Here is a 15188-nt window from a genome sequence, read left to right on the forward strand (position 1 = left end):
AATAGTTGGAATGAGTAACTAGGTCCGCTCTTTAAACCGCGAAAGGGTACATAAAATGATCACTTTAACCGCTAGAATAAAAGTGAAACAGGTGATTGATACATTCTAATGGAATCTGTCATTCTAACTTCAAATGGCCGGCTGCTGCTTCTGCTATAAAATAAAGGGTAACACTAAACCACTCGTGAAAGTTAATTCACTCAATGGTTAAATGTGCCCTTTATCGTCTTATAATAATAACTATTATTTCGATTTTAGAAATTTTTATAACGACGGTTAAAGAAATAGTATATTAAGTAACAAGGGATTAAAAAGAGTTTTTGTTCCTGAAAGAATGGTTTAAAGCCGAGGGCTTTAATATTCTTGAGGGAACAAAAACTAGTTTAATCCAGTGTTACTTATACTATTTTTTCCAATACCGACCGATCTGAATCCATTTGAAAATTAATATGCTATAAAAACTATGAAACAGTAAGGTAGGTTTTTTAGGATGTCATAGTTACGCTTGATTGTTTGTAACTGTCAACAAAAATTAAGAATTTTTTATTTTGGTAAAATCATGCCTGTGAACCCTTCTAAAAATATTGAAGACGAAAGTGACGAAGCATATGAAGGCGCTTCTTTCATCCCCTAAGATGTCACTTGCTGATAAAGGTTAGTTTGTGTAAAACATTGCATGCTCATGCTTCCAAAGTTTGTGGTTGTAGATTGTGACAATTATGGATATTGGAGGAAGTTGCAGCTTGCAGATCAGAGGAATTGTTAAAAATGAACGTAGACTTCATAGAAGATGGAGAATCGATGCTGGTAGTTAGAATTCCAGATACAAAAACTAAAAGTCAAGAGTTTTTACCATTGTTGAGGCGGAGAAGAACGCAGTTATTTGGCATTATATAGGAAGAGCTGGATGTACATACACTAAGGCCCTTTATAAATTGTGCTTTTCATATTAGGTACCTGTTCTGAAAATAAAGAAAATGAATAGGTACTTTCTGAATGTTTTACAAGAAATCAAAAATGAGGGATTAAAATTTTTTTTAATCCCTAGGGATTAAATTCAATAAAAACGTGTGGGGTATTAAAAAATTATTTCTAACTGCAAAGTATCTAGATACTTTAAGAAAGTAACTGTATATGTAGCTACTTACTACAATAAAATTTGTAACTGTATCTGTATCTAGTTACAAATGTTGGTAAGTAACTGTAACGAGATACTGAAAATTATGTAACTGTTAATCGGTAACAGTAACTTTGCCAATGGCCTACTTTTATAATTTGATCCGAGGTAGTGTTGTAGACGATATGAAAGTCACTGAACTTTCCGCTTATTAATTGCTCCTACGCCTATTTAATTTGTAATCTCACAATCGTTCTTATAGTGAATTTCGTATCCATTATATCACCGCGCGCTTTTCGTAGTTCAGCATTGGTTGAAACTTTCTGACGTGAGCTCTGAAAATCTGGTGGTCTGAAACAAATTATAAAAAAATTACGAAATTAAAGTAATGAATGATCAATGGAAAAAATACAAAGAGATCCAATATTTAGTCTTAAAACCTCACATTATAATATTGCACACTAATACATTCCAAAGCACTGCGATAAATAAACCCAAGTGTTTCCTCCATCGAAAACTCTGCCAATATTCCATGCTATTTTAGAATAATGGACGAATTGTTGGACAGGAAATTTATTTTTATCCCCCTAAAACTTGACTTAAGAATATCCCCCTATATTTTCCCCGTGTTGTCATACTAAAGAATTCTTTCAAAGCTTTTGCATTATTACAAATTCAGCACCGAAATGATTTTATCCCCGCAATTGAAATAAGGAAGTTGATGGCGTTTTAATGTTATCAACCTTATTCACTTATTTGTCCTATTCTTCGGATGGAAACTAAACGACACTTAATTTAATTGCTTTTGTATTCTTTTCCTTTAAGGTTTTAAATCATCGATGCGATGAGGAAACTGCGTAATAATGGCATTGTCGAAGTTTATAACTTGGGATTAAACGCTTAAGAAGGTGAACGTATAGATTTGAACAAACCCCCAGGTAACAATAGGTTATATTAGTTGTTAGAATAAGTAGCCACACGGTAGCACTAAATCCCGTGCTTTCCGCCGCACATATAATCCTCATTTCTTGTAATTAGGCCTCGCGGCTGACCGGAATTGGAGGTTAGTTGTCTGAACTAGATTTAGATTAGATATAGAAGAACTTTGTACGTAAGATAATTAGTCGTGAACGCTTCCAGTTTTGTAAGAATTCAGATGCATGGTACTGAAACAAACTTAGATTGCAGCGTCAACGTAATTAATTAATAATCACTTTGAGCTTGATGTAAATGTAAAGGCTTATGACCAACACAGGACATCCTATCCTATTCCCTTTATGTAAACACTAGTTATAGCTAAAGAGATTGGTTACGGACAGATGAATTTGTCGAAACTTCTATAACCGTATTAAACAGTTAAAACACATCCGCTTATTTAGTTGGAAGCACAGATATACGTAGCTAGACCCCTTCTAGTAACGAAAAGAAGAGGGGAGGGGGCAGACAGTCACAGGGACAAGAACGGAGACGTAGTCCATTAAACAGGTACCGCCCAACCCGTCAGATGAGGGAGACAGGGTCAAAGGGCATTACCTTGCAGATCGGGAAATCTCAACAGGAAAACGAGGCAAGTACTAAATTGGTAGGCAGGCTATCCCTTTTTTATGAGAAGTGGCAAGCTTTGACGTCGAATGAGGTGCTTCTTAAGTGGGTTAAGGGATATCCTTTGCCGTTGATCAGTACACCTGTACAATTTGTACCGTGTTTCCCTTATCTTCAGGAGAACAGTCTTCAATGGACGGGGAAATAAACAACTTATTAAAATCGGGCGCTATAGTAAAGTGTAAACCACTTATGGACCAATTTCTTTCTCGCACTTTTCTCACAGACAAGTTTAACGGTAAAAGACGGTTTATCCTTAACTTGAAGCTACTAAACAAACACATCGATGCCCCTCACTTTAAGATGGAAGACATACGGACGGTGCTGAAGCTTGTGCTAGTATTTAACTACCATTGATCTAAAGCAGCGTTTCCCAACCGGTGGGTCGCCACCCCCAAGGAGATCGCCGTGGCTTTTTAAAGGGGTCGCTGTGGCTATTTAAGAAGTCACCAATTTTTGTAACCTTGAATACAGAAAGCATCAATTGCAGAGCGAATAAATTTATTTGAATGTTATATTTTTGAAAGTGACAACGCGCATTTTTTCCGCCTCAAAATACAGGTCGACAGACCTAAGAAGAAAGGGAAGTGCATTGTTAGCGCATCGTGGGACGAGGCCAGCGCTCTGTGTTAGCGCCAATTTAGTACCAACGTGACAGCGCAGTCGTTCGTCAGTCAATGAAGGGCAAGTTAGTGTTGCTTTTGGTTACGTGTGTTGCTCAACTATTATAATCACTAATCTTGCCGCTTGCTTTCTGAATAATTAGGTAAGTACATACCTATACGTTTTGAAAAATTCGTTTCTGTAGCTAGTAGGTACCGCTACTTAAAACTGCTTGTTCGGCGAATAACTTATATGGCGTAAGTTATGGCCACTATAATTGTCACAACTCGGACAACGTGTAAATCGGCTTCTATTTCAAAACACCCACATTTTTCGTAGCATTTCTGCTGGAGCAAAATTGGAATACCTACACCTAATTTGGGTCTTTCTTTCTTTTCAGAAACCAAAGTCATGGATAAAAAGAGAAAGTATTCAGATAACTATTTAAAATTTGGATTTTGTGCTATTGTCAATAATGGCATAGAAAAGCCCCAATGTGTTTTATGTAATGCAGTTCTTAGTGCCGAGTCTATGAAACCTTCAAAGCTCAAACGGCACTTGGAAACAAAGCACCCGGAACATGTTACAAAAGACTTGGACTTTAAAACGACATGAAAGTAACTTAAAACGCCAAAAACTGGACCTCAGTGGAAGCTTTCAGCAACAAAACCAAGCGAATGTTCAAGCATCGTATGAAATTGCTCTCGAAGTTGCTAAAAATAAAAAACCTCACACAATTGCCGAAACGCTCATTAAGCCATGCCTATTAAAGTCAGTTAAGTTGATTCTTGGAGACGCGTCCGAGATGAAAATGCGTAATATATCTTTGTCCAACAACACAATTCAAAGGCGCAGTGCAGATATGTCAGCAGATGTGCGAGAGCAAATTTTAAGCGAAATAAGAGAGTCCCCTCTCTTTTCTTTACAACTGGATGAATCTGCAGATGTTAGTTCCTGTTCCCAGTTACTTGTTTTCGCTAAATATATTCATTTGGATGACATTAAAGAAGAATTTTTGTTTTGTGCACCCCTAAAAACTACAACGAAGAGTGAAGACGTCATGAATATGATACGTACTTTCTTTGAAACACATCAATTAGAGTGGAAAAACTTGTGTGGAATTTGCACTGACGGAGCACCTGCGATGCTTGGATCCAGATCAGGCTTGCAGAAGAAAATTAAGGAACTCGCACCTCAAGCAAAGGGTTTGCACTGTATGATCCATCGGTTTGCACTCGCTACAAAAACTTTTCCAAAGCCTTTGCAAGAAGTACTTGATTCATTAATTAAAATAGTTAATTACATAAAATCTAGTGCCCTTAATACTCGTTTGTTCAAAGAACTTTGTAAAGATATGAGTTCAGATCATGAAGCTCTGCTCTTCTATACTGCTGTTCGATGGTTATCAAAGGGAAATGTTGTTGAACGCGTGTTTGAATGATGCAGGGGAAATTAGATTTCATGGCACAACTAACTGACTTGGATGCAGAGGATGGCTTATTTATCGGATATATTTGGCCAGTTAAACAAATTGAACTTGAAACTTCAGGGCAAGAATTTGACAATTATCCAATTCAGAGACAATCTCCAGGCATTTGTTTCCAAACTTGAAAACTGGCGACGTAAAGCAAGTCTGGGAAACTTGGCAATGTTCGAACACATGTCAACAGTGATTGAAGGATCGCAGGAAGGATTTCAAAAAATTTACGGATGGAAATTATTGAACATCTTCAATCGCTAGAAAACGAAATGCAACGATATTTTCCTGAACTTTCCGAAAAAGAAGCTGCGCTGGTGAGAAACCCGTTCCACGTGTCAGTGGATATTGCCGATGTTCCGGAAGAAATTCAGGATGAATTTATTGAGATGCGAAATGATTCCTCAGCTCGTGATTTATTTCAGGAACAAACCTTGACGGAATTTTGGTGTTCCATGCGTCGTTCGTATGCCACTGTTGCGACACATTCTTTCCGGGTATTAGTACCATTTGTTTCGACCTATCTTTGTGAATCTGGATTTTCAACTCTTCTCCAAATAAAAACAAAGACAAGAAATAGACTGGAAGTTCAAGACGACATGAGACTGGCATTAAGTCAAACGCAACCTAGAATTTCGAAACTGGTTTCTCAGATGCAAGCGCAGTCATCGCATTAATCGATTTTTTCTAATATTTTTGTTCTGCCTTAAAAAGTCACCATATATCTAAAATAAATTATTGAAGTACTTTATTTTGTTTTTATTTTATTTGGGGGGTCGCGGTGATTCCAAGGAAATTTGAAAAGGGTCGTTATCAAAAAAAGGTTGGGAACCACTGATCTAAAGGATGCCTATTTCCTCGTGTCGATTGCTACATCACATAGGAAATTTTTGAGGTTTATGCATGATATCAATTATTCGAATTTACTCGTCTTCCCTTTGGTCTCGCTTCAGCTCCTCACATGTTTACAAAATTACTGAAACCAGTGGTCCAACACATCAGATTAAATAACATTATCTGCGTAAATTATAATAATAATAATAATAGCCTTTATTCCCCATAGGTCTCATATCAAAATTTCACATATCAAAATATAAAAAAACGTTTATAGTTATTCATAAACAATAAAGAAAAACTTCTAAATTAATGATCAAATGGCAAGATAAGAACTAGAAAAGGAAAAGAAGAAGAAGAAATTTAGTAGTACGTATTTATGAGGAATCACACGGTGCCAATTCAAATTAGTAGTTAAACTACCATTGGTCTTCCATTGGAGCCGTGAAAAAAGATAAGAATAGCAAGGTGAAATTATGCCTATTCTAACTTAAACTAAAATTCTGAGATGTTAGGTCGGCGTCGGAACTAATTTGCAAACAATTATTTGTAATTTATCTTTATGTGACTGATGAATTGATGATGTTATTATGCGTCATTTTGAAGATGTAATAAAGAACGGAACAGTTTTTTTTTGAAGAGAGGAAGAGATGAAGCTTTGAGTTCAGCTGATAAGTTATTATAGACTTTATCAATTTGGTACTGAAAGGTGCGTTCGTATAGGGCAGTGGAATGCTTTGGTGGAGAAATTAAACCTCGGTATCTTAAATTTATATTATGAACATCTGTTCTGAAGCGGATTTTATTAAAGAGATAAGCTGGTGTCTTTGTGGTTATCTGGACGATTTTTTAATTATCTCGGAAACACTCGACAATTCCATTAAAAATACAGAGTTTACTGTCAATCTCTTGGAATCTTTATTTTTTAAACATCTACATAGTTAAACATTCTGTAACATCTTTGGATTGGACGTCAGATATAATTACGATTGAACTTCGCAGGTAAGTTCGTTTGATCGTTTAAATAATACCCTATGCTATATTCGTGTACATTCGATGACCAACGTGCGGTAGCCGATCGATCGACACCGGTGTCGAGCGAAAATTGATAACTTGTCCGTTAAAGACAATACAAACATCGAATCAAACTTTTAAGGTGTTTGCATCCACATGTAATTATAAAATGCTGTTTGAGGATTGTTTAGTTCAGAAAAAATACCCAAACAAATCCATATTTTAGTTTATTGCGGAGTTTGATTTTCCGCTTAGTTTTTTAAATTAACAATTTGGTTTGGCACGTGAATTGTTAAGCTTTAAATCCTCGGATGTGCTTTTGTTACCGCAAACCAGGTCAAATTCCCCTTCTAAATATGTTCATTGTTGCAAGCAAGATAACTTGACAAATTACAACAATATCATGAAAATATATTAAAAACATCCTAAGCATAGTACCGTCACGCTTTCCTTTTATGACTGTCGGTCTGCGAATGAATAAAAAGGACGTTAAAGAAACTTTTAATATCTTTTTTTGTTCATGCACAGTTATTATATACAATTAAGCAAGGTTTTTATAATTTTAAATGTTAAATATAATAACCGCATGTGCTTACGGTTTATTTCATTTTTTTTAATACCGTTACTTTTGCGCCCCTACTAATTGCCCTTCGTGAAAACCTTAAATACATGCGTTCCTTCAATGAAGCCCGCAAGTTCAAATTGAAGCTTTTTAAGTTGCAGACGTAAGACCTCAGATTAACAATTAAGAAGATAGGTAACGCCAATACTAATACATGGTGAATGTTTGTCCGTAAAATAAACATAAATTTGCGGTGGACGGGGTCGCTGTTGTGTGTGTTTGTAAACAGAAGTCAGAGGCGGCGCGTTCTAATAATAATTTAGGGTGTACAATAAATATTTTTCTGAAAATTGACTGAAATTAAAATAGTGAATAGGAACTTCATGACGACTGTTTAAACATCTTAGTAGGTTCCATTCATTTTACTTATACGTTTTTTAAAGTATTCGTTATCGACAGAAAATATGGGATCCCTTTATTAACCAAAATATACTTACTCCTATATAGGACTATAGAACATGATTCGATTTCAAAGAATTTATAGAAAGTGTGATGAACTGACAACTAGTGAAATGAAAATGTTTACGTCCCATTCTAAAATATGTACATATATATTACAAACCATTATACAATGTAATAAAAAATAATCTTAAATCCTATAAATACACAGATTGTTATATTTGATTAATAAAACGATTTATTGATTTTGGTATAAAATGAGGTGTGTAAAAATACTTCTCACGCTGTTATTTAACTGGTCACTTTTTTTCCTTGTTTCATGGTGGATCCTTATTGTGAAGTATCTTTTCAATATTAATTTAAACAAAGACAACTGATGGTTATCTAATAGCTCTCCATCATAAATATGATCACCACAAGCCGTGAGCACATGTTTTGGTAGAGATGTGAGTGCATCACGAATAAGGATATCCATTACATTATTTTTATATTTGGGACTAAAAATATCGAAAACTTTCATTGTTTTTTCCCCCCATGTACATGTATCAATCAGAAATTTCGAGGCTTTAAATAACTTGCCATAACTCTTTTATGTTTTTGTAATAATGAAAAAGTTTCATTACTTTCCAATAAAGAAATACACTTTGAGCAAGTGGCACACTGTTTAATTGACTTCAACACAAAACCAGTTATATACATGATAAGATCTTGTGGATAAGATGACAATTGCCATCCAGAAGAACTGAAAAAGTCATGGTTGTCTTGGTCATCACATAAATTTTCATAATCTGTGGAGCACTCTAGGTCTTCATTATGGTCATTGACAGTAATTTTTCTACTGCTGACATTCAATATTAATGTGTTGTCTAAGGTTATAGCATTGGCAGTGTCAGCTTCTCGAACTTCCTTAGAAATCAACAATTTTTTGAAAGCTGCCTGAATTTGCCTTGCAGTCGGATTATTATTGAAACCGTGCATGCTTCTCACTGAGCTGAAAAATGTCTCCAGGTGGTCTTGGGATGACTTGTAACCCAATAAAAACTTTAGTGCACTGTTATTTTCAATGTATTCCATATAAATACCCTTGAAACTTTCCATTCCTATTAAAAATTCAAGAAATCCAGTTTTCCTATTGGTCAGGAATAAGGAATTTCCATGCAGCATCAAATTTGATATGTACACTTTAGCTTGCTCAAATTTTGAAAAAAAATCTTTATTATTCATTGATAAACCCTTTTTATATTTGTACGGGGAAAAGAGGTTTCTGGAATTGAAAATGTGAAAAACATCATTGAATAATTCGCAGAAATTTGATGTTTCTTCGGCGTCTTGAAATTGACGGAGTTTAAGGTCTTTTTCAAGATATCTCAGAGCATCACAAACACTTTTACTCAATGTTTGCGATGCTATTTTGACTCGCATTTTCTCTCGCACATACTGCATATGTCGCTTCTTTATTTTGGTAGCAGCAGTAAGTCCCTCCTGATCCTGGAAATCAACAAATAATTGAATCCATTGAATTAATTTCCCATTCTTGGTTTTCAAAATCTTCTGATCACCAAAACAATTGCGAACTAATTTTATCATGTGGCATAATTATGTCCAGAAAAACATATACCTTTTCTTTTGAAATTGGATGTTCAAAATAAGTTTTTTAATTGTTGGCATCAGAGAAATCAACCCCTAGTTTTTTTTACCAGTGAGATGTTGCATGCAGCTCCATCAAATGCCAGAGAAATTATTTTTATTCCTGTTTCATGAAGTAGTTCTAAGCAATTGTGAACTAAACTTGCTCTTTCACTGCCAGATAAACCATCGATGCAAAAATAACCTACTCTGGTATTTTCCAGTGACCATTTATGCAGGTTACTAAAAAAACCAATACTTCTTTTGCTTCCGGTACACTGTCTCCCTCCAAATGAGCTCCTACATCAATCCCTCCATAAAACTTCCCACCAACCCACTCTGTTTTTTTTTCGTATAGACATCTCATCCATTATTAGGTTGCAATAAACTTTCAATCCATTAGTATTATTCAAATCAACTCTGCCTTTCAATGCCGTTAAGGCTTCTTGACTGAATCATGGAGAACCATCAATATTTTGATACCACTTCTTAATTGTGGATGGATGAGGTAATGATTTATTGAATTTATCTCGAACATATGTAAGGTATGTGACCCAAATAACGCCATACTAAGGTTAAGGACAAAAATATATACCTAGGGTAAATATTTATTGAAATTTAACTAACGCTCACAGTCAATACAAACATATGAAATTTTGTCTTTTTTGGATAATCCTACGGTTGCAAAAGACACAAAGGCGCATATCGCGGATCCGGTCTTTTTGGCAAACGAAACAATACCAACTCTCTTTAGCTGCAGGTTTTTTTCTTTTTCTTCTGATTTACTTGGTTGGAAGACCCAGAAAACTCTTTAGTTGCAGCGTGGCTCCTAATCACGCCAGTAGAAGATTTTCTGTTGACGTTATTAGGCGCACTTAACCGAAAATTTGCATTACTGATTTTACAAAAAATGCTATTGTTTTAATTGGAACTATTAACTAGATATAATATAGACTTATACCAAACACCACGCGGGTATGAACAAATATAATTTTCAGAGCGTTTGAACATAAAATATCTTGCATAAAAGACGCAATGACGAATGGTGGTTATTGCCACCAAAATCATGCATCTCATGTGGTGACACTTGTTTCATGTATACAGAAGAGTTTAATGGCTGACTGTCTTCTCTGGTATGAACCTACAATGCCACACTGGCAATTTTTTGTATTGCTTACGTGGTTTTCCAAAAGAGGGTGTCTGGCGTTATTAGGAACATGGCGTTATTTGGCTAACATACCTTATAAGATCTGGGAGAATAAAAGTTGAGAGTAAGAGCGAATGCTCTTAAAGTTGGAGAATATTTTTCTGCCTCAGAGCCTTTTAATATTCTCCTTATGATTTCCTTAGGAGCTGCAGCAGGAAGTGAAGCCTATAATTAAAAAATCCAAAATGAAATTTGAGAAAAGTATTTAAATTTTAATGCAAGTCGCATAGATGTTATTATATAAATATATAAAATTTTCACAAATGTAAACCATATTATATGTATTACTAAAAAAAAATTCAAATCTGCCACTATTTTCAATTATTTTATATTTGAATATCAAATATTGAAAATTCTCTTGTTGAAACTAGCATTATGAGCATCGAGCATTATGTTTCCGCATAGCATCAATTTTTCGTTTCTGAGCTTTAATTTTCAGTGTGGCAATACTGAAAGCGCGCTTTGATTTTCTTGGGGTATCGAAATCATCACTCGTAAAATCTCCCACAAATACCTTTCGTTTGATTTTTCTCCTAGAAATAAAGAATTTTAAATTTAAAAAAAGTTATTATGAAATCATCTTTCTGATTAAAGACAATTGTTAATCTGAGCGTAAGACGCTAGAAAACACCGTGCCTGCGGTTTCAGCTTGGCGAAATAATTGGGTGTATGCATAAAATTTATTTTTGCATCTACTACATTGCGACGAACTTCCCCCTTAGCTCGTGCACGAACGGTATTCTAAATAAGGGAAAGCACAATTATTTCAAGTTCATTTAATTGTCGAACAATAATATAATTGTACAATTCAATTATTACACCGGGGACGGTCGGTCGGTCACTCGGGCGCCACCAAGACTTAATCTGCACCCCCTAAGTCTTGGGAAAAGGGGCGGTTTTGTCGGACGGGGTGGAAAGCCTCCGGGTATCCTCTAGTGGAGAACGGAATCTACCAGGGATCGGTAAGAGTTCACCACAAAATGGCGGCGGTCACTTCCGGATTATCTAAAACAAAATATGGCCGACGGTAAATTTCCTAAAGGGAATAAAACAATAAATCAATTAGCGGTGTCTAGGGGAAATAAAAGCGGAAAAGCAAGGAGAACAGAATATAATGAAGTTTAGCGGAACGGTGGCAAAAGGTTACGGTTGTGCAAAAAAGGGAAACTCAAAACGGTAGTGAAAAGGAAAGGACAACGGCTTGACTTACGGTCGCTCAAACGGTAAAACGGTAAAACAAAAGGGTTTCGGTGGATTCGGAATGATACGGTTTCGCAAATTAAAGAAATCAAAAGGCGTACTTACAACTCGAAAGTATGAAGCAGAAAAGATCCCTCCCAAAATGAGCATTTTCCTTTTAAAGGAAACCTATTTTGGTAGAAGTGGAACAGGAATTTCCAAAGCCGGGCGGTGCTCGTACCGAGCGCGGTAGAAAATAATTCGGTTTTTAATTAATTGCGGCTCCTGTGGTTATCTTAAAAATCTGGGACAACTTGCAAACAATTAGAAAAATTACAGCGCCTCTGTGGACACCTCTCTCGACGGTTTCTAACAAGGTTTACTACTGCCCATTAACATGGCATTAATTAACAGCGCTTACCTAATTAAGCGTAATCAAACCTAAGTACTCATAAATCCAATCTGCAACTAGCTCCTTTGGACTTTTTCTTCTCAAACGGCGCTATCGCTTTAACACTCTTATCGCAACATGCAGGCATACGGACGGGACTGCAAAACTTGTAAACAACTCGATTTGAACTCGTTTTATCCTTGATTTTACTTATTATGGGAATCTAAAACATCTTATAAATAATTAACGGCGCTGAAACCAAAGAATATTAATTGTCCCTCATCTTCGCCAGGACAACATCCTTCGGTGGTTACAAAAATAATTCCAAAATTCCAACAGGAGCGGTCGTAGGCGGACTAATTAATTACGGTATCTCCATGGCATTGCGGAAGATGCTCAATATCACGGTCTTCTTGCGTAACGAAGCCCAAACCAATCCTTACTATACAGGGTGGTCCTTGTAAACGGCAAACTAAATGGGGAAATTCCGGGTGCTTCGTTACAACATTATTATAAATGTAGTTTTACATATAGAATTAGCATGTGAAAAAATAATTAGGAAATATTTACAATTTAGCAAAATATTATACTTTTACATTTGAGCAATTTTGAAACGCTCGGAAACGGCGCGATTTGCACTCTGACGTCATTAGGGTAAATTTGACGTGCAGTCTTACGGGTGTTTCCATGTTTTCGCCAAGGCCGTGGTTACATTGGATGCGGGTCCGTGCGTTTTTTTACTCGTACAAGCTCGCACGGAATATCAAAGATATACAAAAATTAAACGCATATAAATGTACGGTTTAAATAGTATAAATTTTATCAGGGGCTTGTTCGGAATTCGGTATTGCCCCGTAAATGTGCTTTAGGCAAAGGACATCGATCGAGGCAATATGGTAACACATAAAATAAATACGGGGGATGTCCAACCTATTAACAACTTCCACTTCCAAGGAGGCTACAGACTACATTGGTTTTTCACCATGCCCTTTGGTTTGTATAATGCCGCCCCAACGTTTAAAAGATTAACGGTCTTGAGAGGTTCATCCTAGAGGACGTGCCTTGTGTATTTTGGCAACGTGTTGACAGTGTGATTAGGATCAATATCTGCACTTGTTCCTAATGGCGAACCGTTGTGCGGTGCATGAAACTACCGCACAGAGCCCAGCTTCAGTATTGTTTGGTCGGGAACTCAGGTTTAAGAGAAATCTATCTTCAACATCCCGACGTTGGTAAAGCGTATTTTCTACAGGAGCAGGGAAGATTTCTTTACTACCTCGTGACAAAGCACCGGACCCGCTATAGAACAAGCGTTGCCAGGCAGTGTGTCTTCGCTACAACCGTCGTCCGTGTTGCGAGACGCGAAAGTTTAAAAGGGGGGGGGGGGGCGGTGTGGCGAATATTCCAGAAATACTAATAGACATCGAGGTACAGTGAAAAATTAGTCATCGGCGATAAAGAACGAAGGCGCATGTGAGGCAATCTGTCATGGAAATATGACTTGTTTGTTCTAGAACATACTGAAGCATCCTTGTGCACTCAAGAACAATCTAGAAAGAATAAGCAAATCAAGTTGCGTTTCGAGTCAGTTACAACTTCGATGAGCTTGTGTTATGTTATAAATTAATCCATTTTAAGACTGTTATACATTTATGTTGGTTAATTGTAAATAAATAAAACCACGAAATTAAATTTACGTTACAGTATATTATTCTCTCGCAAGTAACGGCTATTACTCATCAGTCACGAGGATGTTTGCTACACGAGCCGAGGCAGCATTCATCCGACTTGTTCGTTGAATAATATAGTATTTTTAGTGCATTTTCCAACGAAGTTGGTTGCGCTATTGCAGCCACTTTCTCTATCCGTCGGTCTGTCCGACTACTCCTAGAGTTTTCAAGATATTAAGTTCATTCTTTTTTCATTCGATATCGTATAGCTCTGGCACCTGAGCCAAGGAAAATCTTGACAATTAAACTGCGCATGCGCAATGTCAACTTTCTTATTTATTAATATATTTTGTTGAAAGTTTAACCACAGATCTCCTAATGAAGGCAAACATATCGCATATAGTAAAAGTCAGATGTGCGCATGCGCAGACTGCAAAATGCCAACTTTTTTACTTACGAAAATCTCTTCTCTCTCTCTCTAAAGTTTAAGCAGAAACGCTTCTAGTACAACAAGCATCGCATACCTATATGTAGAGCATAAATTAAATATGCTCATGCGCAGCTTTTGCCTTTAGTAATTCCCCGTAAACTATTCCCCTACTTGCGTCATTCTGATAGCCAGCATTTGAGGGCAATCATTGATGGTGATGGTGATGGAAAAAAGTATACATTTTATTAATCCATTAATTGATAGTATTGCGCATCAATTCACCTATAAAATTCATTTGTACTTTATTATGAACAATGCACCCTATTTAACTTAACAATTACGGAGAACAAGATTCATCTCTGTAAAAGAGTAGGTGCATGGAATATTATCGCAAAGGAAGGGAATTGAGTTAAAATGTAATTTTGAATGAATCAAAATATGTGAACTAGAATAGTGTCTATCTGATAATTATAATTTGAAGTGCTTTGTGTCTGGTAGAGTCACATTTCACACTTCAGCTACTTTTAGACAAAGCAGTAATTGCCAGCTTTGATGTGAACCTCCAGACAACCCTTCTGATGCAAATCAGATCAAAAGAAGGTAAATTAAAGGATCTCACTCTCTAAATTATGAATTGTTAAACTTCGTATCTGTGTAGTGTTTGATTAATGCAATATGCGTTCACCCCTTTCGTATATTGTGTTGGTACATTGAAGGTGTAACTTTTATTAAAGATATTCCTCAAGGTATTGCAACAGGTGCCTTCAGTTATTATTTATACCACACCAATCAATTACTTTTCATCTCGACGAAAGCAGAGGAGATTTAAAGGGAGGGTCTCGGTAATTAATTATTATCAGAAATGGACTGCTTTTCATTACTCGAACTTGCCTCATCACTTTCATTGTTAGATTTAATGGAATGATCAATATTTTCTTAGGGTACTCAAATTGAATTAACCGAATTGGTTTCGAAATTAATTTTATATTAGGAATACTATTTTTCTTTGTGGGCTTG

This window comes from Photinus pyralis, unplaced genomic scaffold (genome assembly GCF_008802855.1).
Source record: "Photinus pyralis isolate 1611_PpyrPB1 unplaced genomic scaffold, Ppyr1.3 Ppyr1.4_LG1, whole genome shotgun sequence".
NCBI classification, from domain to species: Eukaryota; Metazoa; Arthropoda; class Insecta; order Coleoptera; family Lampyridae; genus Photinus; species Photinus pyralis.